The sequence below is a fragment of the Pongo pygmaeus genome, chromosome 12 (genome assembly GCF_028885625.2).
Source record: "Pongo pygmaeus isolate AG05252 chromosome 12, NHGRI_mPonPyg2-v2.0_pri, whole genome shotgun sequence".
NCBI classification, from domain to species: domain Eukaryota; kingdom Metazoa; phylum Chordata; class Mammalia; order Primates; family Hominidae; genus Pongo; species Pongo pygmaeus.
Window position 1 is genome coordinate 93,271,505 of NC_072385.2, and position 26,939 is coordinate 93,298,443.

The 26,939-nt window shown below is 36.3% G+C and overlaps 1 protein-coding gene across 4 annotated transcripts in view; it reads left to right on the forward strand.

The window, feature by feature from the left end:
- The window catches only part of SLC8A1 (solute carrier family 8 member A1), a 389,853-nt gene that overhangs the window by 19,655 nt on the left and 343,259 nt on the right, over window positions 1-26,939 (forward strand). For 2 of the 4 annotated variants that reach the window (XM_054474980.2, XM_054474979.2), the window contains exon 1: window positions 1,175-1,265. The exons of the other annotated variants lie outside the window; for them this stretch is intronic. The gene's annotated coding sequence lies outside the window, so the exon portion shown is untranslated. Of the gene's footprint in view, window positions 1-1,174; window positions 1,266-26,939 lie in introns of those variants that run through there. 4 annotated transcript variants of the gene reach the window in all.

Here is a 26,939-nt window from a genome sequence, read left to right on the forward strand (position 1 = left end):
GGTTAAGTTGAGATTTCAGAAAATACTGCTTGTCAATTCTTCATTATTCCTGATTTGTGGATCTTTTTATTTTGTATCTCAGTACAATGCATATGATTCTCTATAATATAATCAGCATCTTTTCCCGTATGTTCCAGCTGGATTTCAGTCATTATAAAACTTTACTGCACTTTATAATTTTTGCTTCTTTTCACTAGTGTTATTAATACCTTGTGTTCAATATATTTGCCAAGTTGACATTAGAAGTCTTTCATTTTGAGTTTTATTCTTGGACACCCCTGGTTATCCAAATAGATAGTTGTGAATCCACTACTCCTACTCATCCCCACAAATCATCTAAAAACATTGTTATATTATACTCAACTTTGCATCTTCAGCATATATGTAAAATTTTAAATGTATATAAGATTCATTTAATACCTAAAGGACGCTCACTTTTGTTTCCTCAAAACTTATTGAAATACTGGGTTCTTATCAGTCTTAATATATTTATACTTATACAAACAAACATTGTTTATGCATTCTGTATATTAGTGGAAAAGTTGGAGAAACAATTATAGCATATGAAATGAGGACTAAGTGATCTGAAAGCTATACAACAAAATTATTCTGTGCTTATTTCCTTTTGAAATACTAAAGTGTCTGTTTAAAATCCACATCAAAAATCAAAAGTTAAAACAGTAACAAGAAACTTGTCTTGCCATGCTTTTTAATGAACCACATGCTTCAAAGTCAAGTACATTGTATCTGCCCTTATAAATACGTGATTGTATATTCCAAATGATTGATGTTTAGATGATGCATAGCTTCCTTGAAAATAAGTAAGATATCCACACAATTTCACTAGTTTCATGGTGGAAGAAAATCTTACATATGCTTAATGTCATTGAAATTGTCAGGAGTGTTTTTTGATAGGAGAGGGAAAAGATAGTTTTTGGTGTTTGTTTAACACAGATTTAGTGACACAATGTAAAAATGTTAGCAGTGTATCATCAAGTGAACGTAAGGGGGCTGCCTGTCTTCACATCAGCCTGTAAAATCTGACTAATGGCTTCTTAATAAGGGGATACTGTTTTGGCTTGAGGGGATTTAGAAAAGTGTTTTATTGGCTAAGGTTTGGGGATTGTTCCTGTGGCAGCAAACCTTCTGATCCTTTCCCATGCTCAGAGACTAACCCCAGGGAATGTGGTCAAGAAGCCACTTAATGGTTCTCGATGGAGCTGAAGCCTCAAGGTTAAGTACCAAATCTGTATCAAAGGAGAGAGGTGAGTGGGCCTGTTCTTTTGTCTTCAAGCTTTCTGCTATCTTCTCTCCTTCTCCAACTAAAGTGTTCTAATCCCAAAGTGAAAGTGAAACTCTACTCTACTCCGCTTCTAATAGCATGTCACAGTCCTGTTACACCAGCCGGGAAGAGCTGCGTTGGTATCTCTAGTGAGTAACACTGAATGTCAGAAAAGTGAGAACAGACTTTCGGTGGGTGAAAAGGCACAGACCGTGACCATGGAAAGAAAAGTTCCTTTCTCTTTTTTCTGACTTGCACCCCGCTTTGTGTAGAGTCCATTTTTGATATTGCACCTCGTCTATATGGCATGTTCACCTTAATACAATGCATTTGCACATATCCTTTTTGGTTTACGGGGCTCATGTAATCCCATTTAAGCCTGGCAAAATTTGAGGTAGATTATACCTTTGTTTTACAGATTGTGAAATGGAGCAGACAGACTTGATTATTAATTATATTTCTGTTATAAATTGCTAGCAATGTGTCACCTTAGGCAGGTTTCTCTTGTTCTGTAAGCTTCAATGTGCTATCTGTAAAACAGAAACTCAGACAGCCTCCTTGGGTTGATGCAACAGTTACATGAGAGGATGTTGGTAAAGTAGTTAATGTTGTTCCTGACACAGAATAAGCACTCAATCAATGACAGTTCTTATCATTAGAGTATGATTGTTACTATAGTTAGGATTATCTTGTGGGACTCTGACACAGGTATTCTACTTCCAAATCCAACATAATTTCCTCTATCCCAGGGATGTAGTTTCATGTAGCAGTGTAAGTCTCTCTCTCTGAAGATGGACATCCGTCACAAAGCATTTCATATGCTCTCTTCACTCCTATTGAACTATTTCAATGAAGATATTCAGAATTATAAGACATAAACACAGTCCTGAAAAATCTCAGACAAGCAAAGAAATCAAATTGCATATAATACTAAAATGGCACAAAGAAAGAACTCATGTGAATTTAAATAACCTTTAAAATCCAAGACAATTTCAGGTGGGAAGAATTAGGAGATTCGTGGCTTAGTACAAAAATGTCTGTTTTTCTTTTCCTCCCCCCAACTCTTTGGTCACTTTATTTAAACACACACGGAGCTGGTTTTGCTCAAAAGCACACTGTCATATGAGACTTCCCTTTTAACAGTTAAAAGGGAACATGTTCATTTTCTCCACGTGCTAAATGGGCTTAAAATACACACACGCGCGCACACACACACACAAACTAGAAAGTGGGTAGCTTGGGAATCATGTTTCAAGAGAGTCTGCCCGCACATCTATGAAATAAGATGAGAGAGTACGAATGGGCCTGAATCTCCCAAATTATATGGCATGGTAATTCCTTGACATTTATAGGCTTTCACCAGCTTCCTCGGTGAGCTAGCAGAAAGGGAGAGGAGGATTATGCATTAAAATCCTTTACTTTTGTTTCAGTCTATTTTTTTTTTCTGTCTATAGAAGGTGTCCCCCTTGTGGTTATAGAAAATGCTGGACTGGCAGTTTATCTCATCTTGTGAAATTTCACACATGGACAAAGACCTTTAGTATTCTGTCTATCCACCTTTTAGTAGCTCTTGCTTCTAAAAGGGTAAACTTTTGCTCAGATACTCATTTCTATCTGAAAGTTAATGCTAAACTCAAAGCCAGATATTCAGTCAGCTGGCTTTAAACTTTTTAACCCCACTTATGATTATGTTTAAAATTCTCTTTCCCTGTGGCTGGTGGTATCGTTTTTCCATGAAGTGGTATCAGAGATTAAATGGTGTTATCTGTCCATTAACAATTTACTTACTGGAGCATGAAAAAGTGATTAAGTATGTGTCTGTTTCAATGCCATGACTGACCATTAAGTTCTCTCAAGTATGCAACCCAGCTTGGCCTTTTCAGCAGCAGTGAGGAAACCAGTCTGAGTCAGCAGGTTCCGCAATGGGCTTCTTTCACTCCTGTTCCTGTCTCTTGGAGTCAGAGTAAACACTAAACTAGTGGGAGTGGACAGTTTTGGTTATTAAGGAAGTATCTTGGTAGAGCTGCTGTTTCTCTGTTGAGTAGAAATTAACTATTTTCCCCCCGACTACTGTGTTAATATATCCAAATATCTTTTCCAAAACTATAGGATTAGTAAAGGTTTTACATGCCACTTTGATAAAATTGCTTTCACAAAAGCAGTTTTTAAGAAGACAGTTAAGAGCTCTGAGACAATGGTTTCATAAAGGAAATCCAATTAGAGTCTGTCTTAATTGCAGAATTTTTAAAAAAGAGAACAAGAGATGTGAAATATTCCTCTCAATCATCTGTCTTCTGTAACATACAATTCTGGAATTCTTAGGAAAAATGCACATTAGATATCAAAAGTGTTAAAATGTCAAATATTAAGGAGAAAAATCTAAGTAATAGTAAATCAGCAAAGTATGGATTTCTACATCTTACCTATTTTACCTCACATGCTACCTCCTCAGAAAAGCCTAACAGTATGATTTTCACCACTGCTGACTTGGTAATCAGGCACATTTCCTATACATACATATTATAGACTGAATAATTGAAAAATGAAGTGGACATTTAAACAATACTTGGTTTATTTATACCAACTTCTGCTCAAAAGGGATTCAATGCAACTTTATTGAAGGCAGTATTACATAAAAACATATTAAGCCCCGGTGTGTGATGTTCCCCACCCTGTGTCCAAGTGTTCTCATTGTTCAATTCCCACCTATGAGTGAGAACATGCAGTGTTTGGTTTTCTGTCCTTGCAATAGTTTGCTCAGAATGATGGTTTCCAGCTTCATCCATGTCCCTACAAAGGGGTGGGGGGAGAGGGGAGGGATAGCATTAGGAGATAAACCTAATGTAAATGGTGAGTTAACAGGTGCAGCACACCAACATGGCACATGTATACATATGTAACAAACCTGCACATTGTGCACATGTACCCTAGAACTTAAAGTATAATAATAAAAAAAGAAAAGAAATTAAAAAAAAATATTAAGATACTACTAATAGGAAACCTCATTAACGTGGTGTTGTTAGACATATTTTCCTTTTTCCTACACATTCTTTCGAACTTTTATTCATTGATATATTATCTGTGTGTTTTAAAAAATGTAACAATTTAAAAAATCAAATACAGAGTGTCATGTTTATAAAACACACTATGGAGTATGAAAATTATTTGTTAGAAAGAGGAATATATCTTATTGTCTAATGGCAGAATTGTGTTTCAGGGTACTTGATCTGATTAAGCATCCAGATCCAAGGGCATGCTGAAATAAGTTCTACTGTGTTTGATAGTCATACTGAAGCAGAGGATATCAGTACTCTCTTTCACAGCATATTATTTCTTTTGTATCATAAGTGTATTTTTTCAGAAGACATTAATCATGTATTAGTTTGTTCTCATGCTGTTAATAAAGACATACCAGAGAGTAAGTAATTTATAAAGGGAAGAGGTACAGCATGGCTGGGGAGACCTCAGGAAACTTAGAATCATGGCAGAAGGCAAAACGGAAGCAAGGCACCTTTTTCACAAGGTGGCAGAAAGGAGAACTGCCAAGCAAAGGGGGGAAAGCCCCTTATAAAACCATCAGTTCTCATGAGAATTCACTCACTATCACGAGAACAGCGTGAAGGTAACTGCTCCCATGTTTCAATTAACTCCCACTGTGTCCTTCCCACAATATGTGGCCATTATGAGAACTACAATTCAAGATGATATTTGAGTGGGGACAAACCAAACCATATCACATCATTTTAATAAGTTCGTATAAGGGCAATTTATGTATCAATTTATTCTTTAAACAAATATTGAGTGTCCAATTTAACCAAATCATATATGGAATTTTCTACACAGTATTTTTTGAGCACTGCCAGAAAGATGCTACATATAAAATGCCCTCTCTCTTTTGCTAGAAATTCCATGATTGGTGAAGTTTCTTGTTATTAAAGTTGTCTTCTTGAGGATTTCTTTGAAGTGGTAATTACTCTAGAAGGCAAGAGTTTTATCAACGAATAAAATATTTAAGAGTATTCCATTTTTAGTGTGTGTTTTCATCTGATGGGAGAAATCAGAGCAAAATGACCACAATTATTGTTGAGATAAAGATGAATTACAGAAAAGAGGGAAATAACCAGAGTGAGGAAGAATATATCACCTGGCTCATTGTTTGCTTAAAATCCCCAGGCATTTAAAAGTAACTGGCAGTTGAGCAAGCAAGAGACATAGGGAATAGTCTTAAAAGAATAGTGGAAGGAAAAAGCATGTTGCTTTTATGATTATTTCCTATGAGTCCTGCTTGTTCAAATCAGTTATTTTTAAATGCCCACTATTCTTTTACCTAGATATAAACCTGGCCAATAAGTAGTAAAAGGTTTTTGTTAGGAGAAGTTCTACAATCACCTAAGACAATGATAGTTCCAATTTAGAAAGCAGAATGTCCGGTTCCATATAATAATCACATTAATTTGATATATAGTTAAACCCTTTTCCCTTGACCCTGTTGAGGTTGTCTGTGGCGTGAAGGTGGGGGGGATTGTTGTTCTCTCCTTGCCTGCCTGCTTCTACTCCTCCTCCTCTATTTTTGCTAATCCAAGCAGATTGAATGTGGCTGGGGAAGGGAAAGAAGGAATAGAAATAAGAAAAGGCCAGCAAGCTCTTATTCTTTAGTGTGATGACTTCTTGGAATTTAGCAGATGTCAAACTCTTTTATAAAAATTTTCTTGAATTATTCAGAGACTTCATCACAGAACATTAAATTAAAAGTATAGGATGCAAGCAATGCACTTCTCTCTGGCTTGCCCTTCCACCTCCAGCATCCTTCTGCTGAGATTTCATTACACATCAAGTGATCCGCATGTATAGAACCTAACACGACCCTCCACCAGCTCCTCTGTGTTAGTGGTCCACATCTAGTCCAAAAGAAGCACTTATCGCATCCTTGGAATGTGCCTGCAGTTGCTCACTTTAGTCCTAAATGCTGGCCTCAGCCCTCCTTTCCTTATTCCTTGCTAACTCAGCTGATAGTACCAATCCTCACCTTCAATGTTTCTGAAGGTAGGTCAAACACTGTTCCCCGTATTCCAGAAGATACATTTCAGCCTCTCAAATTTGAAAGCCCCTCGTGTTAGATTCGGGTGATAGCAACAGGGAGTGCTAAGGGGTGCTATTTATGCAGAATCATCAGGAAAGGCCTCCATGAAAAGGATACATAAACATAATCTATTGTAAAGATACAAGAAAGCTCACAGCATCCCTGAGAAGAGTGGAGCAGCAGGCTTGGAGCATGGGTAGAAACAAGGACAGGCAGTCAGATCACATCCATCACAGATCCCTGGGTGCTAAAGCTTGGACCACAGTTCCTCTGGCATTGGATAATGCCAGTCCTTCCAAATGGCACTATCATCACTGCAGTTAGCTGGAAATTGGATGTTGCTGCTGCTCCCACTACCACTGTCAACACAGTCTCAAAGGAAAAGCTGTAATACTCATCTGACTAATGATAGTGTGATTGGAATAATATTTTCTCCCAAAGGGACAGCCCGTGAGGGATAATTTGGATGCGTTTTAACGTATTTATTTTAAAATACATAGTCATGTTATATTAGTCACAACTATACCTTCTCTATGCAATGGAAACTTTTTAACAGAATGATGGTTGAGGTCAGCATTCTCAATAAATATTTGTATCCATTAGGACTATGTTCAGCTGCAAATGACAGAAATTCACAATAAATGCTTTCTAAACTAGATAGTGTTCTGTCTCTCTCTGATGGTCACAATCTGGAGATACGCAATTCAGGGCTGATACAGTGGCTTATAATCACCAGGATTTCTTTTATCTTGATATTTTGTCATTCTTAGTGTACTGTCTCGTGGACCATGATGGCTGCTCAAGTTCCAGCCATCAGCCTGCATTCCATCCAGCAGAAAAGACAAAGAAGGAAGAGAAATAAGCAAAGGAAGCACGTCAGCCATCTTTTAAGAAGGTTTTCTGAAAATTGCCACATGAGACTTCTGTTTACTCATCAGGCAGAACCTAGTCATGTGGCCTCACTTTACCATAATATAGTCCTTATTCTGAGCAGATAAAATTGAGGGATCTGTTACCAACAAAATATTGGACTAGACAATTAGCAGTCTCTGTTAGTTTTTTCTTCTGTTTTGGCTTTGTTAACTGTAGCTATTCTCTTGTGGAGGTTAGGATTGTGCTTTCTCTCCTCTCCAAGTGCTGAAGCTTTCAAATACTTCCTCATGCTGTTTGTAAGTTTATACCTATCTCACCCACCCTCTCCCTCTACTCACACCCTTGGTGTATTAGATTATAAGCTTCTGGGGGCCAGATGTATATCTTCTTTATCTTTTAATCACCTAGAGACTTCATTAATTATTTATCATATATATATATTTCTCAACATATATATTTTCAGTGATTGTGAATTTTACATATAGATTTTAAAATATAAAAATACATAAATACATAGGGTAATTTAATAACATTAATAATGCAAAAATGTTCAGCTAATTATTGTATATTTTTATTTATTGTCTTCAGCACTTTGGTTCATTCATTAAGAGTGCTAACTGTGGGCTGGGCACGATGGCTTACGCCTGTAATCCCAGCACTTTGGGAGCCCGAGGCAGGCGGATCACGAGGTCAGGAGATCGAGACCATCCTGGCTAACACGGTGAAACCCTGTCTCTACTAAAAGTACAAAAAAGAAAAAAAAGTTAGCCGGGCGTGGTGGCGGGTGCCTGTAGTCCCAGCTACTCGGGAGGCTGAGGCAGGAGAATGGTGTGAACCCGGGAGGCAGAGCTTGCAGTGAGCCAAGATTGCGCCACGGCACTCCAGCCTGGGTGACAGAGCGAGACTCCGTCTCAAAAAAAAAAAAAAAAAAAGTGCTAACAGTGGCTTCTGTCATAGAAATAAGGAAAAACATTGTCTCTCTATGGGTTTCACAAAACAGGAAGTGTCTATAAGTGGCATTACGTTGTCATGGCACAAAGAACAAAGACTGGAGACAGGCTGTCTGGATTCAAATCCCCACTCTGCCACTTACCAGCTGGGTGACCACAGGCAAGTTGCTTAAAGTCTCCATTCCTTCATTTCTTCATCCCATAAAATAGAAATAATAACAGGGATGAATTGTCATAGGTGGTACTCAGCAGTGTATATAATATGAAGCTTATGCTTCAGGGACCCTAAAGACATGAGTTCCTTCTCAGGCCCTCGGAGAAGCCCTAGCAATATGTTCACATGGCCATGTGCTTGGCAACATTTACAAATGCAAGATTTTTAAAATTTGTTTTCTTAAAGTAGGCCCCATATTGTATAAGCTTCAACCCTTACAAAACCCAAAGCCTCCCCTGGCAGTTCTGCACTGAGTCAGAGGCTATGAATGACCCCGCAATGTGTGAAAAGTTGATTAGAAAGACTTTAAGGCAGTAGTGCTCCCTCTGGAGAGTGGCCCAACTAAACCAGAGACACTTGGGACATTTGTTTTTAAAATGTAGAAACTTGGTGTAGCTATAGTCAACAATATTTTATTGCACGCTTAAAAGTTTGTTAAGAGGATCGATTTCATATTAAGCATTCTTACCACAATAAAATATATATTTTTAAAAAATGCAGGAACTTGGGACCTTTACCTCCAGAAAGAGAATCTTTTGGGACAGGTTCTGCAAATCTCTGTTTTTATCAAGACTCTCAAATGATTGTAATGTGCCTTAAAACTTGAACTATTCTATAATAGTTCTTCCATCCCTGAAATTCAAATTTTGATCTATATAATCCTGATTCAAAAATTACCAACTAAAAGGGTATAGAAGAATTGCAGAATTTGTCCAGGGAAAGGAATATTCTGAACTGTTAAAGAGACAGAAACAATGGAGACATGAAGAACTGGGATCTCACTTTTCAGCATGTAACAACAACTTGTCTGAAAGAGTTAAGACTTAGAAATCATTAGTTTTCCATTGGTATATTTTCAGGAATAAAAAATTATGATTCTACTTTCTCCCCCTACTCACAAGCCTAGTGGTAGAGATTATGATAATTCTATTCAGTATGAGATTGTATTAGCCAGATCAAACTATGTTTCTTACAGAGAAAGAAGAAGGATCTAATAGTTGTCAGACATCCTACTAGAAGCTAAAAAAATCTGGTTGCATTCTTACAACAGTTCTGTAAGAAAAGTGATATTCTTATTTTTATAAATAAGAAAACTAAAGATCAAGCAGACTCAATAATTTTGCATAAAATCACACAGCCAACATGTGACAGGAATTTAAAGGCAGGTATGGCTGAATTCAATGTCTCTTTTGTCTTCTTTAACACTGTGCTGCTTTCAAATAAATACGGCATTAATTTGTGTGTGAGGTGATATAAAAAGCGTGAACCTTGGAAAGCTATAGTAAGATATGCCACAGAACAAATTAACCACCTTTTTTATATCCATTTCTCCCTATGGTAAACTATGTTCTTTAAAATACTATGGTGTATGAGCAAGTGTGCACATGGATGCACAAACATACACACACACACACTCTTACACATACACACACACAAGAAAATATGCTTCCTTTTGTAAAATGACTTTGTGACTGATGTCCTGTTTTTCCACACAGTTACATCTAAGGTCAAATAATACACTCCTCCCTTCTTCTCCCACATTAAAGGATATCATTATAATTAAAAGGCTGTGTTTATGATCTTTTATATTCTTAAGTATTTGTGTTTAAACAGCAGTGCGATTTTTGGCTACTACGAATCTCTTCAAAAAATAAGTTGGGCTGTGTTTGTAAGTCAGAGGCTGGCTGGTCTCAGATGATACAGTGACTCCGAATTAGCCTGTATAACGTCATGGTCTTCGTCTTGTAGCAGATTAGTGAGCTCATTCATTCCCGACAATATGTGGACTGGGAGGAGACTCATTTTCTAGAGCACTTGACACGCCCGGCACAACTTGTTAAATTATGTCCTTGAGTCCCTTCCACTCCAACAAGAATTTTTGGTCAGGATTCAACTGATACACTCAACCTCCTTAATCTAAGCAAAGATAGGACAGTGTCTTAGTCCATTTAAGATGTTATAACAAAAATCCCATAAACTGGCTGCCTGGTAAACAATCAAAACTTATTTCTCACAGTTCTAAAGCCTGGAAATCCAATATCAAAATGCCAGCAAACTCCGTATCTGATGAGAACCTGCTTTCTGGTTTGTAGAGGGTGCCTTCTCTCTGTGTCCACACATGATGCCAGGGGTGAGAGTCTCTCTGGGACTTTTTTTTATGAGGACACTAATCCCTTTAATGAAGACAGAGCCCTCATGATCTCCCAAAGTCCCACCTCCTCATACATCACCATGGGGGTTAAAATTTCAACATATGAATTTTAGAGGGAACAAATATTCAGACCATAGTAGACAGCTTCATCTTTGATGCAATAAGTAGTTCACATTTGGGGAAGAGAGCAACTTTTGCCTTCCTCTTTCAATGTTTCATGAGGTTTTGGGGTTTAGTTCTGAAGATTAAATGTTTCTGGCCTCTCTACTGGCACCAGAAAAAATCAGAATCTAATTTTTTAAAAAAACAATCAACGTGCACTGTTTTCAATTTTACAGATGTTTCTTGACCTGTGTTAATCCCATCCTGCAGTAAAATCAAGTCACTGTGGAAACCTTATCATAGGTGCTCAGTTTTCATAGCTGTATCAGCAGATTGTGGTGTCAGGAAGAAATTACCCTGGTACATTAATTACTGGCCCATGGAATGGGAGCTGAGGGTAGGCAACTGCACAGCTAGTAAGTGGATCACTATGAAGGGACAAACAATGCAAGGGATACTAACTGGGCCTATATTTTTCTCCCAATATTAATGGTTTTTTAATTGTTTTTTACAAATCCAGGAATGTTAAGATGCCAAAGTACCTTGTTGCCGAAGCTGAGATGGAAACACTCATTGTCAATACTTTGGTACTTACCTTCCCCAGTTAGAGACAAAACCAGTATTTTAACAGATAGGGGCATGAAAATTTCACTTACCACCCCTGAAATATTTTCTCTTTCTAATCAAGACAAGAAACTTCTGTGTTTCCTCATCTATAGAATATATAAATACCTACTACTATTACGTCCAAATGAGAATACCTTGAGAGAGAAAGTAATATCCAGCCAGATGACCAAGATATAAATTGTTATGAGCTTAAAAAAAATGTTATTTTTTGCCTAAACCTGAGAAAATGCATGTTCAGAAAATGAACTGCAAATCAAGAATTTGGGTTCAAGTTCTAGTAGAACAATTAATTAACTGTGACTATGCTAAAATATAAAATAATTAGACAAAGACAGTAATTTTAAATTTAGAAGTTGAAGTTACATACAAAAGATACAAATTTTGACAGCTCTTAAATATTTATTTGAAAAAGATACTAATTTAAAATTGAATTTCCACCAAAAAGCTCCAACATTCAGTCAAAAATATGTTAACTGTTTATTCAACAACAGTCACATGTCTGAATTAATGGTGTGAATTGGTGAAATTTATACGTTCTCCCGAAGTTTAAAATTAGGTGGCTGAGGCCGGGCGCGGTGGCTCACGCCTGTAGTCCCAGCACTTTGGGAGGTCGAGGCGGGCGGATCACCTGAGATCAGGAGTTTGAGACTATCCTGGCCAACATGGTGAAACCCCGTCTCTACTAAAAATATAAAAATTAGCTGGGCGTGGTGGCGGGCGCCTATAATCCTAGCTACTTGGGAGGCTGAGGCATGAGAATTGCTTGAACCTAGGAGGCGGAGGTTGCAGTGAGCTGGGACTGCGCCATTGCACTCCAGCCTGGGCAACAAGAGTGAAACTGTCTAAAAAAAAAAAAAAAAAAAAAATTAGGTGGTTGAAAATGAAATGTAACATCCAGGGAAATTGATATAAATTTCCTTCAGAAAGTCTATCAAAGTATAAAAGTCAAATTAAAAACTTAGGTCTATGAGAGATTTTGGAACTCATCAGATATTGATTTTTCAGAAGGGAGAGATAAATACACTCTATATTTATAGGAGAATATTTTACTGAAAAAAAACTCAGTGAAAAAAACTACCTGAGCTTTTTACCAAAGAAAATCATAAACTTTTAAATAGATAGCACATTTGACTAGCTAACTTATGTTGCTTTAAATAGTTATTTTTTAAATATTTGGGTTTGTAGATACAAAAATGATTGCATATTGCAATTTGTTAGGACCTTTAGATCTGTAAAGGTCATACTGAGTTTAACCTGCAAACAGGACACAAAAGACACATGGTTCAGCCCAATACTCTGCTAATTAAGGCTCAAATAACAGTTGTCTCGCCATGACAGGTAGAACTGCCTTGAACAGGTAACTTGTTTGGTTTTTCAGAAAAATGGTAATGGACTCTGTCTGATTGTGTATGAGGGTGGGTGGGTGTATCAGCTTGTGTGGAGATTATCGATTAGGAAAACTGTGTGAACAAGGGTTTTATCATCCCCAGCCAAGGCATAGCTGAGTATTTTCAGAAAACAGAATAGAGATATTAGAGAACAGGAAGAAAAAGAAAAAAAGAAAGTAAAATGGCTCTTCAGAAACCGTATTACTGACTTTCACAGTTTGATGTCAAAACCCATAGCCAAAGGAGGCAGACTAGAATAATAAAAGTGCCATTTATTTGTACAGTACCTTTTTCTGAGAAGCTCTTGATACATTATGGTCATCTGGTTATTCCCTGAGCTTCAGTCCAAATAGCTCCTAAAAAGTACCAAGTCACTACTACTCTGGAAAGTAAGCCACATCAAGCTATGCTAAGAGGTGGCTGGAAACTTGGTTATTCAATGTCTTTGCGTTCATTCCCCATGTTAGTCAAATCTCCCCCTACACACACATGCACACACACATACACATAACACACTACACACAGGCACACACACTCATATAACTCACACAAACACACACTCATCTTTATTGAAATTCAGTAGTTCAACTCAAAGGAAAATTACTCATGTGGCTTACGTGTACAAAGTGGAGAAAAATGCTGTGAAGTCCAACTTCAGCCAGAGGAAGGAAAACTTTCTATGCCAAACCTCTGATTTTCTTCCTTCCGCAAAACATCAAGAGTCTTTGGCATTTGGGTGGTGCTTGAAAGTTGAGGGTTCGTATCTAAGACATTGTTTAAGTGACAACAAATTATCTTCTTTTCAACCGTGTAGGACAAAGAAATAGGGAGGGGGCTGGGAGAAGGAGCAGGTGGATCATTTTACAGACAAATAACCAGAAGCACATAGGATTGAACTGATTTACTCATATGTGTTCAGAAGGCTCTAGAAATAGGGAGCTGCAACACTTCAGCTCTCAATCCAGGACTATAACACAAGGCTTTCTCTCTTGTAAGAGAAACAATGTTTTCTTCAGATACCATGGTAGTTCAGACGACTAAAAATAAACTGAAAAAGATCACGTTGCCCAGGAAATTTATTATTTAATGGACTTTCTGTTTCTGTTTTCAGAAAATAGTATTAAATGTTTTTAAACATTTAACTTGACAAATAATGCATGACATTGTCGTGGACAGTATTATGTTTGCTATAGGAAAAATGCACCCACAAAAACAACCATTCCTGTATTTTCCAGAACATCCTCCCAAAAAAAGTTAGAGACAATAATCCAATAACTCTTATTCATTGATTTACTGATTCACTCACTCTTCAAAAATATGCAGTAGGCATTAAATTTGATGCCATAAATAAAGGAGTGAACAAGACTCACTATTGAAAGTTGATTATATCAGAAAAATCTGAAAAGATGATCACTCCTCCTAGATATTCTGCCAATGGCTTTTTGCACTCTCATAAAATTGGAATGCCTTCCTATGATGTTCAAGGCTCTATATGATCTATCCCTGAGCTATGCCACCATCCTTTACTTCTGAATCTCTACCATTTATTTGTCACTAACCACACTTGTTCCCACTATTTCCTCTAAAGCGAATAGGTCAAGTTTCTTCTGACCTCAGGAAATTACTATTTTCCATGACCTCTTCCCAGACTAATCTTGCCCCATAATGGACTCTCCCTTACTTTATTCAGGTCTCTGGTCAAATGTGATCTGCTCAATGAGGCCTTCACTGAGCACCTTACCTAAACCTCCTCTCAGTCATTCTATTTCCCCAAAGCTTGCTTTTCTTTTTTATATGCTTTATTAGTATCGAACGTTAGAAATATATCTTTGTTTATTTTCAGTCTTTCCCAGCTGAAGGCTAAGACTTTATTTCTCTCTCCCTAAACGAATGAATTGCCTCCAGCAGGTATCAAGAATGCCTGATATCCAGCAGGTATGAAGAAGGGATAAAGGTCCGAGGCATCCCTGGGAAACTGAAACAGCACTGCTTTAGGCCTTGGGTCCAGAGTTTCTATAGGCTCCCCTTTGAGAAAAACAAGTGAAAATTGGTTGTTGCAAATTAGATAATATGAGGAATATATGAATATCAAAGAGTCACAGTTCTGTAATAAACTTTTACACTTGCATAGAAAAATCAAGAAGTTCCACAACTAACCTCAAAATGCTTTAATTGACTTAAAAATAATGCTTTCTATTTGTCATCATTTATTTATTTTCATGCTTTGTGCCAAAACCATACCTCTCAAAGAAAAAAATGAGTTTGGGAATCTGTTAAGGTTATTATCTTTTGAACAGAAAACTACTCAGAGCAGACAAATTCTCCCAAAATCCTTTTCTATGATGTGACGCACCATAGAAAGTTATGTTTTTGGGGGGAAAATAGTACTAAAGGTAGGAGAATCTAGGGCTTAGGTAATGATCTAAGAGAATGCCCTAGGGTTTATCTCATTTTTTTTCCTAGCCAGTCATTCTAAGATGAAAGTTCTCAAAAGTGTGATTTTGAGACCCTTCAGCAACTAAATAGCTTTATTTTGGCAAATGTAGTTATTTTTGTAAAAAATATGTATTTATATATTTCCATAAACATGTACATGTATGCATATGTACATGTCTGTGTACATGTATGTATATGTGCATGTACATATGTCATGTACATATGTATTTATGTTAATGCATAATGGGTATATTATTATTTAAAAATGAATTAAAAACTAAATATTTAATAAATTCTCAGTTTTAACTTCAAATACAATAAATACCTACAGATATTACCTATATAAGCAAAAGTTTTTTGGGTCCTCAATAATTTTTATAGCAGAAAGAAGTTCACAAGTTTTGAGAACTGCTGCTCCAAGACATTAAGATTCCAACAAATCGATTCCTAAATAATTTTTTTATAAGTTAAACTTAAAACAATGAAGACGTATTAGTAACCTCGATCACTTTAGTTATATATCTTTACCAGGACTCCAAACAAATAATGTGGTTTTTTTGCATTTGTTATGTCTTATTCTTTCAGCAAAGGTTTTTAATGTAGACTTAGATGATTACTCCAAACTATTTGCATATTCAGTTAAATAAAGCCTTACAAACATGAATTTATGGAAACCAATGAAAAGTTTCATGATCTAACATTGTAGCCATGAGCACAGGCTCCCAAACCAAACTGTCTGGATTTACTCAATATTTCTGTGCTTCCGTTTCTTTAAGTATAAAGTATGAATAATATTAGAACCTAAATCAGAGGGCTTGTAAGATTAAGTAACTTCATACTTAAGAAGTATTCAGAACAGTACTAGGCACATGAATATTTGTTAGCGACTGTCATAGCTAATTTAGTATTGTTAGCTACTGTTACCACCATTACTGAGAATAGTACCAAAATACTAGCAGGAACTCTGGAAGAAAACAGGGAAGCTGACATTAAAACCTTACGAAGTAGTGAGGTGTCAAAAAAAATTAGAAATTGAATGGTAAAGGTAATCTTGCCATTGAGGTTTCTTTTCTGAGAAACCATTTATGTTTTTGTCCAAGAGTAAACTTCCTTTTCCGGTACTTTAACCAGTAATCATGTGATACGGCTACATTATGTAGATTAAATACATGTCCCAAAGAATACAACAAAGACTGAACTTATGAAAATTAGTATTTACAGGAAAGACAATCTGTTAATTCCTAAGTATATCATCTCCTGATGTTTCTCAAGCCAGGATGCCATATATTTAAAATCATATTCCTAGAGAACAATTGTTCTGACACAGTATCATGACAGTCAATGAAAGCCAATCTTGTAAGGAGATAGTCTATTGAGAGAGGCAGTTCTCAACATTTGCACTGCAGAAAGGACAGCAGAGGGAATAATCTTAGATGGAATGTTCTAGATCATCTAACTTATTTTTCTACTTGCACTATGACTATGATTTGTGAACGTTACATTTTCGGCAAGTTTTTGATACTAAATGAGTTTATGTCTATATTTGTATTGAATATCAAATCATATTAAAATTAGGATCACTAAATCTACTTTTCAAAGTGGAAGAATTTGGTTCAATGTAACAATAAACTTCAAAATAGAGTTGTCTACCCAAGTTGTTTGAGGAAATGAGTTCCCCACCACTGGAGGTGTAAAAGGAAAAGTCTATATATTTCTATCAGAAAAAAATATAAGTCAGTTTAATTCTGTTTCTTACCCATCTCATTAATACCGTAATAAAAAAAGCCCAGTATCCTTTGTCTTTGACAGACAAGACTGCTCTATGTGGCAACCCATTTCATATTCTGAATAACTTTCACTCATTTGTTCAACAAATATTTATGGGCCAGACACACTTCTAGGAAGTTGAAATATAGCAATCAACAAAACATGTAAAATGTTTGTCTTTACAAGACATATTATTTGGGGAAAAAGCAGATTAATAATAAATAAGTTAACATTATGTATGTCAGAAACTGTTATGTGCTATGGAGAAAAATCAAGTAGGGGAGAGGGAAAAGGAATGTTGAGATGGAGACGGGGAGATGTTAGCTGGTTAAATAGTGAGGGATGGATATTCCCAGGAGCAATAGAAGAGGCGGGAGTGGGGATTTTAGGAAAATTTTACTTGGCCATAGATTGAAATTTGCTTTCTGGAATCATACCAAATAAGTTTAATTTATTTATAATTAGGTATTTTTCTATGTCTTTCATCTTCCAGGTGGAATATCTTCAGTTCTTTCTTCATTTTCCATGTGCTATGATTTTTAGGTCGTCTGTATCTCAGGTCTTTTTCCCTTGGACATGCCCAGCCAGGGAACACTATACTCTGGAAACAGAGTAGAATGTGAAAATTGAGACCCTCCTGCCCCCTACCGCCATTCTGGCTTCTAACATGAGCAGCACTGCTCTCAGGTTATCCTCCTGACTTCCAAATCTGAGTTATCTGCCTCCTCTATGTATTATCTGTGCTGTATTATTCTGTATTGTAACTCACCTTAAACTTGACAGTCTTTGGGAGCATTCTAAGCCATGAGCTCCACAATAACAGTCAGTATATTCTACTTCATCATTGTTCTTGACACATAGTAGGTGCTTCTAGTAGACTTAGTTGCATGAATTATCTCTCACAAATCTAGTAATCCATAAGTTTAGATTCCGCTGATTGGTTATGTTAACTCCATGAGGACAGAAAGTTTTATTATGTTTATTGATATATTGGCAGTGCCTAGAATGGGTATGGGCCATGGTAGGTGTTGAAAGCACATTTGGGCTGGGCATGGTAGTTCCCATCAATAATCCCAATACTTTGGGAAGCCAAGGCAAAAGGACTCCTTGAAGCAAGGAGTGAGTTTGAGACCAGCCTGGGCACATAGTAAGCCCTTGTCTCTAAAAAAAAATATTTTTTAACCAAAAATCCTACATTCATTGAAACATCTTTGTTTCATCTATGAAACAGCTAGCTGTGTGTTCAGTGACAACACATAGGGTTGTGATAATTGGCAAACAATTCTAAAAATTCAGACATGTTAATATAGTGCTTTTATATTTGATCAAGTGTTTGTCATGTGTGTTCTCATGTCATCTCCAACTCCCTGGAGTAGGGAAGATGGAATGTTTCATTTCCATCTTATAAAAGGGGCAATTTTATGAAGCTCACAGAGATTAAAGGAATACATAGAAGTTGTTAGGCTTAAATCCACATCTTCCAATTCAAGTTTTTCTTCTTTACTCCGCAATATGCGTGTGTAAGTTTACTGCAAGGTTGTCATATAAAGTGGACATTTTCTTATATGAAAATCAGAAGGTCACCTTTGGCAGCACTTGGCCTTCCATACCACTTTGATTCCTCCACTTCCATGCCCCATGTTTACAATTCCCCTGATTCAGACATAGGTCATGTTTGTTCATAGTCAACCACAGTCTCCTCCTTTCACAAGCAGGAAGAGGTCTCTATCCTAATGTGATTGATGCCCTGCCTTTTACATCTATTAGATGATGCGTTGTAGCTGGACGAACGTATTTTAAATTTCTTACTTCTTTAAGATTTGCCAGCATGATATAGAAATATAAGTTTTGAAGTTTTGTCTTAGAAAGTTTTTATTAAAAAATGGACCTTGTCCTATCTTGCCAAAGGTAGCTGATGTTTTTACTATTTTTAATTTCAAAAAAATTGTTTCCATTTATTGCAATTGCATTAATCATTTCTGATTTCCTGTCAACTTTATTTCCTTGGGTTACATGAATAGGGTATTTCCAGACAGATGCCTGAGGTCAGTAACTTCTTATTCTAATGCGGGTTGTGCTTCCTCTATATGACTGATGGAGAAACATTATTTTTAGGCAGCAAAAGCAAGTCAGTGTGCTTAGCTTACGGTTTATTACTGTCTCAGTCCATAGGATGGGGGGTGGGAGGTAGTACGCCCCTATTTCACAGGGACTGAAACTGTGCTAATGCCATGAGAGTTTAGACATTGATGGATGAGGTAATCTATTCCAACCTCATATGGTGATAGAGAATTAAGTAAGATGTTGTCTGTGTGATTGTCACACAGGCTTGTCAGGTAGGACTTCCAAGGTAGAAAAGAAGGAAATGCAGCTGAAGTGGAAAAGCAGTGGTCAAGCAGGTAAAGAACGGACATTGGAGTAAAAAAATCCTGGGTCCATGACCCTGCTTAGGAGCTGAGTGACATGAACATTTTTCTTCCCTATAAAATAAAGTTATCAATACTTACGTCACAGGGTGGTTCTAAAGATTAAATTGCATAACATGTAGTCTCCATTAGCAGTGGCAGAGGTTTGCTCTTCAGAAACTAAGCCTCCAGTGAAAAGCTTCCAGCAGCCACTTCAGTGTAAAATCAGCAATTTCACAGATGAAAAAAAGCAGCAAGTCTTCCCATTTTAAAACTTGGGTTGTAGAGCTCATAGTAATAGCAAAACCACTTACATGTTTGTAATCTGTACTGTGAGATTTAGGGGAAGAAGATACAGTGGTATGTGATACATTTAAGTGACAAGGATCTTTTTTATTTCCACATTGAAAATTGATTTTACTGTTTATTTGGCAATTAAACAATTGTTGATTGAAAACACTTCCCTAATTATAAAAGATAAAATTTTAATTTTATTTTTATTGTTAATTATGAAAAAATTAAGTCTTAATGAAAGTAAATAAAGTAGAAAGAAAAGATTATTCAAAAGCCACCATCCAGAAGTTGACAAACGTAGGAAACAGTTGAGGGATAGTCTTTCATTTTTTTCTATGCATATATCTATAGCTATACATATAAAATTATTCTTTTTACAAATATAGGATCTTATTATATGTAATGTTTTATAACTTGCTCTTAACACAATATGTGTTTATGTTAATATAGATCTATATTAATCAATACATCATTCTGTTCATGTCAATATAGATTTACAATCCCATTTTTAATGGGTTTCCATGGTTATCATAATGTCTTAGCCTACTGTTGGACATTTATATTGTTTTCAGTCATTTTTGCTATAACAAATAATGCCATTTTGAACTTCTTTGCCTTTATATTTGTGCATACTTTTCAATTATTTTCTTAGGATAATTTACTTCTAGTATAATTATTCTAAGGCTATGCTTATTAAAATTTTATAAAGTTTGCTAGATTGCCCTACAGAAAAACTATTTTGATTTAAACACAATGGGAAATGTTTAAGTTTTCCTAAAGTGTAGAGCTTTAATTGAAAGACACTGAGTTTTAATGCTGTTGTCCAAAGGGAAAAAGATACATTAAAATGTGGATTAGTTAAAATAAGAAGAGTATGTAGAAAAATAGGGAAAGAGTGTGCATAAGTAGAAATCCATGAAAGTAATAAAACAATGTTCAAACTGAACTTTAGGGTAACTAAATAGTCGATGAGAGAAAGTTCTTTTAAAAATCCTGGTTAATAATGATAAAGTAATTATAGTTTTAGGATATGAACATTTTGAAATCACCAAGGAAATAAAGGATTAGGCAATAATTAGCAACAGTTGCTGAAAACATTCGATGGGAAGGTTTATAATAAACGAATCAAGTTGACAATACCTGAACACATTGACAATTTTAGCAACACAGAGTGTAAGCAGACATTATTTTCTTTTTGATATGACAAAATAAAAGATATATACACAACAAAATCCATGATACATTCAATAGCTTATAAACATATATAGGAAAGACAGGGGACAGAGAAATCCATGAAAAGAAAACACAGAAATGCAATCAGCAAATTCCAGAATGTGTGAAACTTGATGGAACAAAAACTTGATTTCCTCAAACATTAAATTGCAAAAAAATAAAAATAAAAAAGATGGGGGAGTGGAATTTATAAACATTGTTTTGTGTATTATTCTGTTTTCACATTACTATTAGGAACTGCCTAAAACTGAGTAATTAATGAAGAAAAGAGGTTTAATTGACTCGCAGCTCTTCAGACTTAACAGAAAGCATGACTGGGAGGCCTCAGGAAACATACAGTCATGATGGAAGGCAAAGCAAGGACCTTCTTCACATTGTGGCATGGGAGAGAAAGTGAGGAGGGAAGTGCCACACACTTTTAAACCATCAGAACTCATTCACTATCATGACAGCAGTATGGGGAAATTCACCCCATAATCCAATCACCTCCCACCAGGCCTCTCCTCCAACATGTAGGTATTACAATTCCATATGAAATTTGGCTGGGGACACAGAGTCAAACCATATCATTATGTATGTTTAAAAAGCATTGCAAACATATTTAATGCTTTAATGCTACTTGAATCATTATTCTTTCAAACCAACTGCACACACACCGTTAATGAGACCATCAGGGATCTTTGATGAGATTATGGAATTATTCTTAACTTTTTAAGTGTGGTAATATTTTTGCACTTATGAAATACAGACTTCTTTTAGAAGTATATATTGAAATATTTACTGATGAAATAATATTATATCCAGGATTGGCTTTACTTTTATTTTTGATTTTCTTTATTTATTTTAAATATAGAGATGGGGTCTTGCTGTATTGCCCAGGCTGGTATAAAACTCCTATGATTAAACAACCCTCCCACCTCAGCCTCCCTAATAGCTGGGATTATAGTTGTAAGCCATCATACCCAGCCCAGGATAGGCTTTAAAGTCGTCGAAGGTTAAAGGTGAAGAAGAGACCTAGATGTAACAAAATTGAGTACCAGTGGACAACTGGTGAAGCTAAAGATGGGTATATGGGATTTGTTCCACTATTCCTTCTACTTTGTATATGTTTGAAATTTACTATGATAAAAAAGGAGGAAAAAAGTATCTAAACATAGATTACTATATAATTAAGATTTATGCACACTGGGAATACACAAAATACAGAAAAGAAAAGTAACTTTTAATTAAGCAGAAATTAAAAATAGAAAATTTTAATAATCTAAAAATTATTCATGTTTCAGAAGGCGCTTATTTAAACTTAATGAGCAGTGCTAAGAATTATGTAGAAAGACATAAAAAGTCTTCATAATTAAAATAAACTGAGTAATTGTCAATTAGAAGAAACTGCTTAAGGCCAATAATAGTAATATGTAGAATATACATAAACACCACTAAACGCCACTTATTTTTAAATATGTAAATGCTTACTAAAGTTAGTAATATCTCAAAATTATTTTTCCAGAGAAAAATGAATGACTATACTTTGTACATGATAAAATAATTGTCAGTAGTGGAGGGAAATAATAATAATTCCATATCACCTTGTGAGTAAGGTATAATGTAGATCAAATTAAAATAAATGTGTATATTATGTGTAGGAACCATTGAAACCAAAAGATTAAACACAGATTTTATATCATAATATCTCAATGTTTACCTGGGTAAAAGAGACTGAAATCAGTTCAACATTCTCATTTTATAGACAACCAAACTGAGATCTAGGAAGCTGAAGTGATTTGCTTAAAGTTATACCCATATTTAATAGTGAATACATTTGGCTTATTTATATGCAGTCTTATGATCATGCATGATACAATTCTTTACTCCAATTTTGTTGTCAAAAATCACTTTGTGAAGATTGCAAAGGTGGTAACCATAAAATTTAATATCACTAATGCAATAGATAAAGATGGTGAACATAGTAGTGAATGCAAAAGTGTTACAGAAAACCACCATTGTTTTCTTTGGGAAAAGAGGAAATTAATTGGGATTTAATTAAAGTGGGCAACATTCTGACAGGAATAACAAGACAGACACTATGCAGTTATTCATGCGAATGTCAAATAGAAAGACATACTATATGACCTTTAATTAAGAAAGAAATTGTCTCTAAAAGGAACAAAAAAAATCATTATTCTGTAGAAGGAACATAAAAGGAGAAAATAGCAGCTGCCAATGTTTTTAATTGAGAGAAAGATAATTTAGAGAAGTGAATAAAATTGTTTTGACTTTTGTCCTCTCTCCATCTGTACTGAATAGCAGTTAATAGCACCTTCACCCCCAGCACCCCCATCAGAAGCAGCTCTATAGGGTAGCGCTTTATAGGGCAAATCATTTCACTGAGTTGCTCCTTTAGTAACAAAATTGAGTTCACACACATCAGTGCTCCAACACACTCTCAGCTGTATGCAAAAGGACAGCATTTTCAGATAGGCAGCTTGGGGTTAATAGTGGAGTCTTTGGACAGGTAAAAATTGAAGCTAAGCAACCCTTCTGGGAGTCAGATCCATATGCTAAGGGACATCACAAGCACTGTGCTCTAGCCAGCTTAGCCTCCAGCCAGCCTTGGGGATCCTCTGGTCCTTTCTACAGAGGCTTTAATTAACTGTCCCCCTGGTGTGCACCAGGTGGGATTTCACTCTCAAATTAATCCATCTTTTAAAGCTCTATGTCACTTCTCTTCCTTTCTCTGCACATTTTTTTTTTTTTAGATAACTAATTCCTGTAAGGTATATAATTTACTAATCTCAATATCTAGGCACTTTTATATTTAATGCTCTCTTGGCTATTTCTAATGAGTTGATGTCAAGTAATCATATATAGTTTTTCAGGTGTATAGATATGTGAATGAAAAAATCAAGCAGCATCTATTGGAAATATAGAGTCCAAGTCACAATTTTCAGCATCTATGCTCCTTAGGGAGAAAAAAGAGGACACATTCAACGAATCAACATGAATTATTAGGTATTATAATATGCACAGCATTGGCCTGGGTACTGTGTAATGCAAGAGGGTAAAGAATTGTATTTCCTGTCATTACAGAGCACTTTATCCTTATTGCACTACAAGATCCTCGTAATATAGAAAGCAGCAGATTAGCACCCTCAATTTGCAAGGGAAGCAAGGCTCAGAGCAGTTGTGGATTTACCAGCACCTAATTAGTAGCAGAACTGAAACTACATATTTTCTTTTCATAGACCTCAGACTTATGGCAGGCAGCTGACCATCTTATTGGATGTAAAAGCTGTAGAGGACCTTTAAGACATGTTTTAATAATATCCTCGAGTGTAGCCCCTGTGAAGCTTCTTTGCTGCCCCAGCTTCCTAACGGGTGTATCATTCCAGAAAATTTTCAGTCACTTTTGATTGAAAGAGCCCCATTTTTGAAATTGACTTAGTCCTATTTATTGTTAAATGTCAATGTCACAATCAATTCCAATTTCTTTCCCAACCCCTGCCCTTGCCACAGTGGACTATATTTCTTTAACTCTAGAGACTTATAAATGTGAGGGTATCAATTCCTTCGGACTCAATTTCCCCCTTGTTTTAGTCCATTTTGTGCTGTTATGAAAAAATACTTGATACTGGGTAACTTATAAAGAACAGACATTTATTTTCTGATAGTTATGGAGGCTGGAAAGTCCACAATCAAGGTGCTGGCATCTTGTGAGGGCCTTCTTGCTGTGTCCTCACATAGCAGAAGCCAGGAGGGCAAGAGAAGACGAATACTGTATCCTCACATGGCAGAAGGGCAGAAGAGAGAAAATCCACTCCCCAAAAGTCCATTCTATATTGGTGTTAATCCATTCATGAGGGCAGGGTTCTCATGACCTAAACACTTCCAATGCAGCCCCACCTCCCAATGCTGTTGCATTGAAGATATGTTTTCCAACACATTTTATTTTAAAAATAAACTTTAGGGGACATATTCAGACCATAGTACTCCTTTTATAAAAAAATACGCTATCGCATCTTATTCTGAAATAAAATTAAGAATATAACATATTCCATGTATATATATTTAAAATTCTTTATAATGACCTAACTATAATATACAAGGGAAATAAATGGTAACATTTTATAATAAATTAATATGTTACTTAATGTATAAACACTCAGATAGAACCACATTAAAAGAGACAATGCAGTAATCAAATGCTTGTGCCATTCTGTAGAACTACCCCAAAGGCAACAGCTATAAATGCTTGCTAACCGGCAACATTGCCATCAGTGAAGTGATTTTTATCAAAATGGTGAAAAACTCTTGTTAAATTCCAAGTAAAACAAAGTACAATTTTTCTTCAATATACACAGTAGTTATATTTCTGGAAAAATCAGTGTAAATGTAAGCATGCCAAAAATACTATATATATGTAATAGGTTCCTCATCTACATGAATGCCCTGTAAAACACTTGAAAGCTATAAAGCATGAAGGAAAATTGTCTATGGTAGGAGACTGTCCCATACATTGCAAGATGTGTTGTATCCTTGGCTCTAGTCAAATAAATATCCATAACAACTTTCATATTATCATGACAACCACAAAATACCCCATGAATTTTAAAATTGCCCCTGAGGGAGTGGTACAACCCTAGTTGAGAACTTCTTCTCTAGAGATTTGGAAAGAAGAGAGATATTATCTACCCTCTCACCCACCCTTTTTCCTCTGTGCTTCTATAGTGTTCTGGCACAGCCGGGGGTGGGAGAGGAGTAAGGAGAGAATACCTCTTGTGGCAAGGTTGCAGCTCCTTCATATTGGCACCTGCTTCTGATCAATCTCATTTATTATCTAATCAGTGTGGTTGGGTCAAATACTCAACTGTCCCCACTGAATCAGGACTCTTTACTCAGCATCTCCTCCAGGCACTGGGGGAACTTACATGTAACCAGATTATTCTCATAGGTTGACCCCCACCAACTGGTGGCCTCACTCAAAATACATCCTGTGTCCTATAGTAGAGTCCTTGGCAGGTCTGCAGTTCCAATGTCATGCCCCCACCACAGCCCCACTTCTCAGACTGTTTTAAATACCTCTCCAGTGACAAACCCCACACCACTCCATTCCTCCTCTGTAGTCTTTCACCAACTCCAGGGGTATATGATACAGAAGAAAGCTGGGAGCTAAGATTGGGAATCAGATGCCAGTCTCCCCTTCTTACAATCTGTAAAGCAATTCTTTTGGAACCTCTTCCCTTTACCTCAAAGAGGAGAAACAAATGGGTCCTCTCCTTCACAACTCCTAATGGAGTGCACAGTAGACTGGGTCTAATTGTTGTTTTGCTTATATGCCACAATGGAGAAACCTTAACTGCAAACAAAGAGGTAGAAATGAAAGAATCTTTTAAAGTTATGAAATGCATTGTCTCTATGCTAGAATTGAGCCAGTGCTGTTTTTGTTTACATTGGCTACCAATATTTCTTTAGGGAATCTCTCTGAACCTATTTGGTTCAGGGAACTGCCTGAAATATATATATATATATATATATATATATCCTCTTTTGGCCAGGTGCGGTGGCTTACGCCTGTAATCCCAGCACTTTGGTGGGCTGAGGTGTGGATCACCTGAAGTCAGGAATTCAAGACCAGCCTAGCCAATATGGTGAAACCTGGTCTCTACTAAAAATACAATAACTAGCCTGGCGTGGTGGCATGCACCTGTAGTCCCAGCTACTCAGAAGGCTGAGACAGGAGAATTGCTTGAACCTGAGAGGTGGAGGTTGCAGTGAGCCAAGATCACGTCACTGTATTCTAGCCTGGGAAACAGAGCAAGACACTGTCCATCTGTCTCTCTCTCTCTCTATATATATATATATATGTGTGTGTGTGTGTGTGTGTGTGTGTGTCCTCTTTAATCCTCCTCCCTTGTCTGTAAGTCTGAGAGTAATTTAGAATAGCATATCAAGAAGGGATATGGGCAAAAAAAGAACAAGATTCCACCAAGCAATCTGAAAAGCAATCTGGTGGATAATTCTGGTCGTTGTGGCAATTACTAATAATCATACAGGAGACCCCAGACAAGGCATAGCAATGAAAGTAAAACCATGCCTAGAAAATATGAATTAATTTGTTTCAATCTTCAGTTGTCAATTCTCC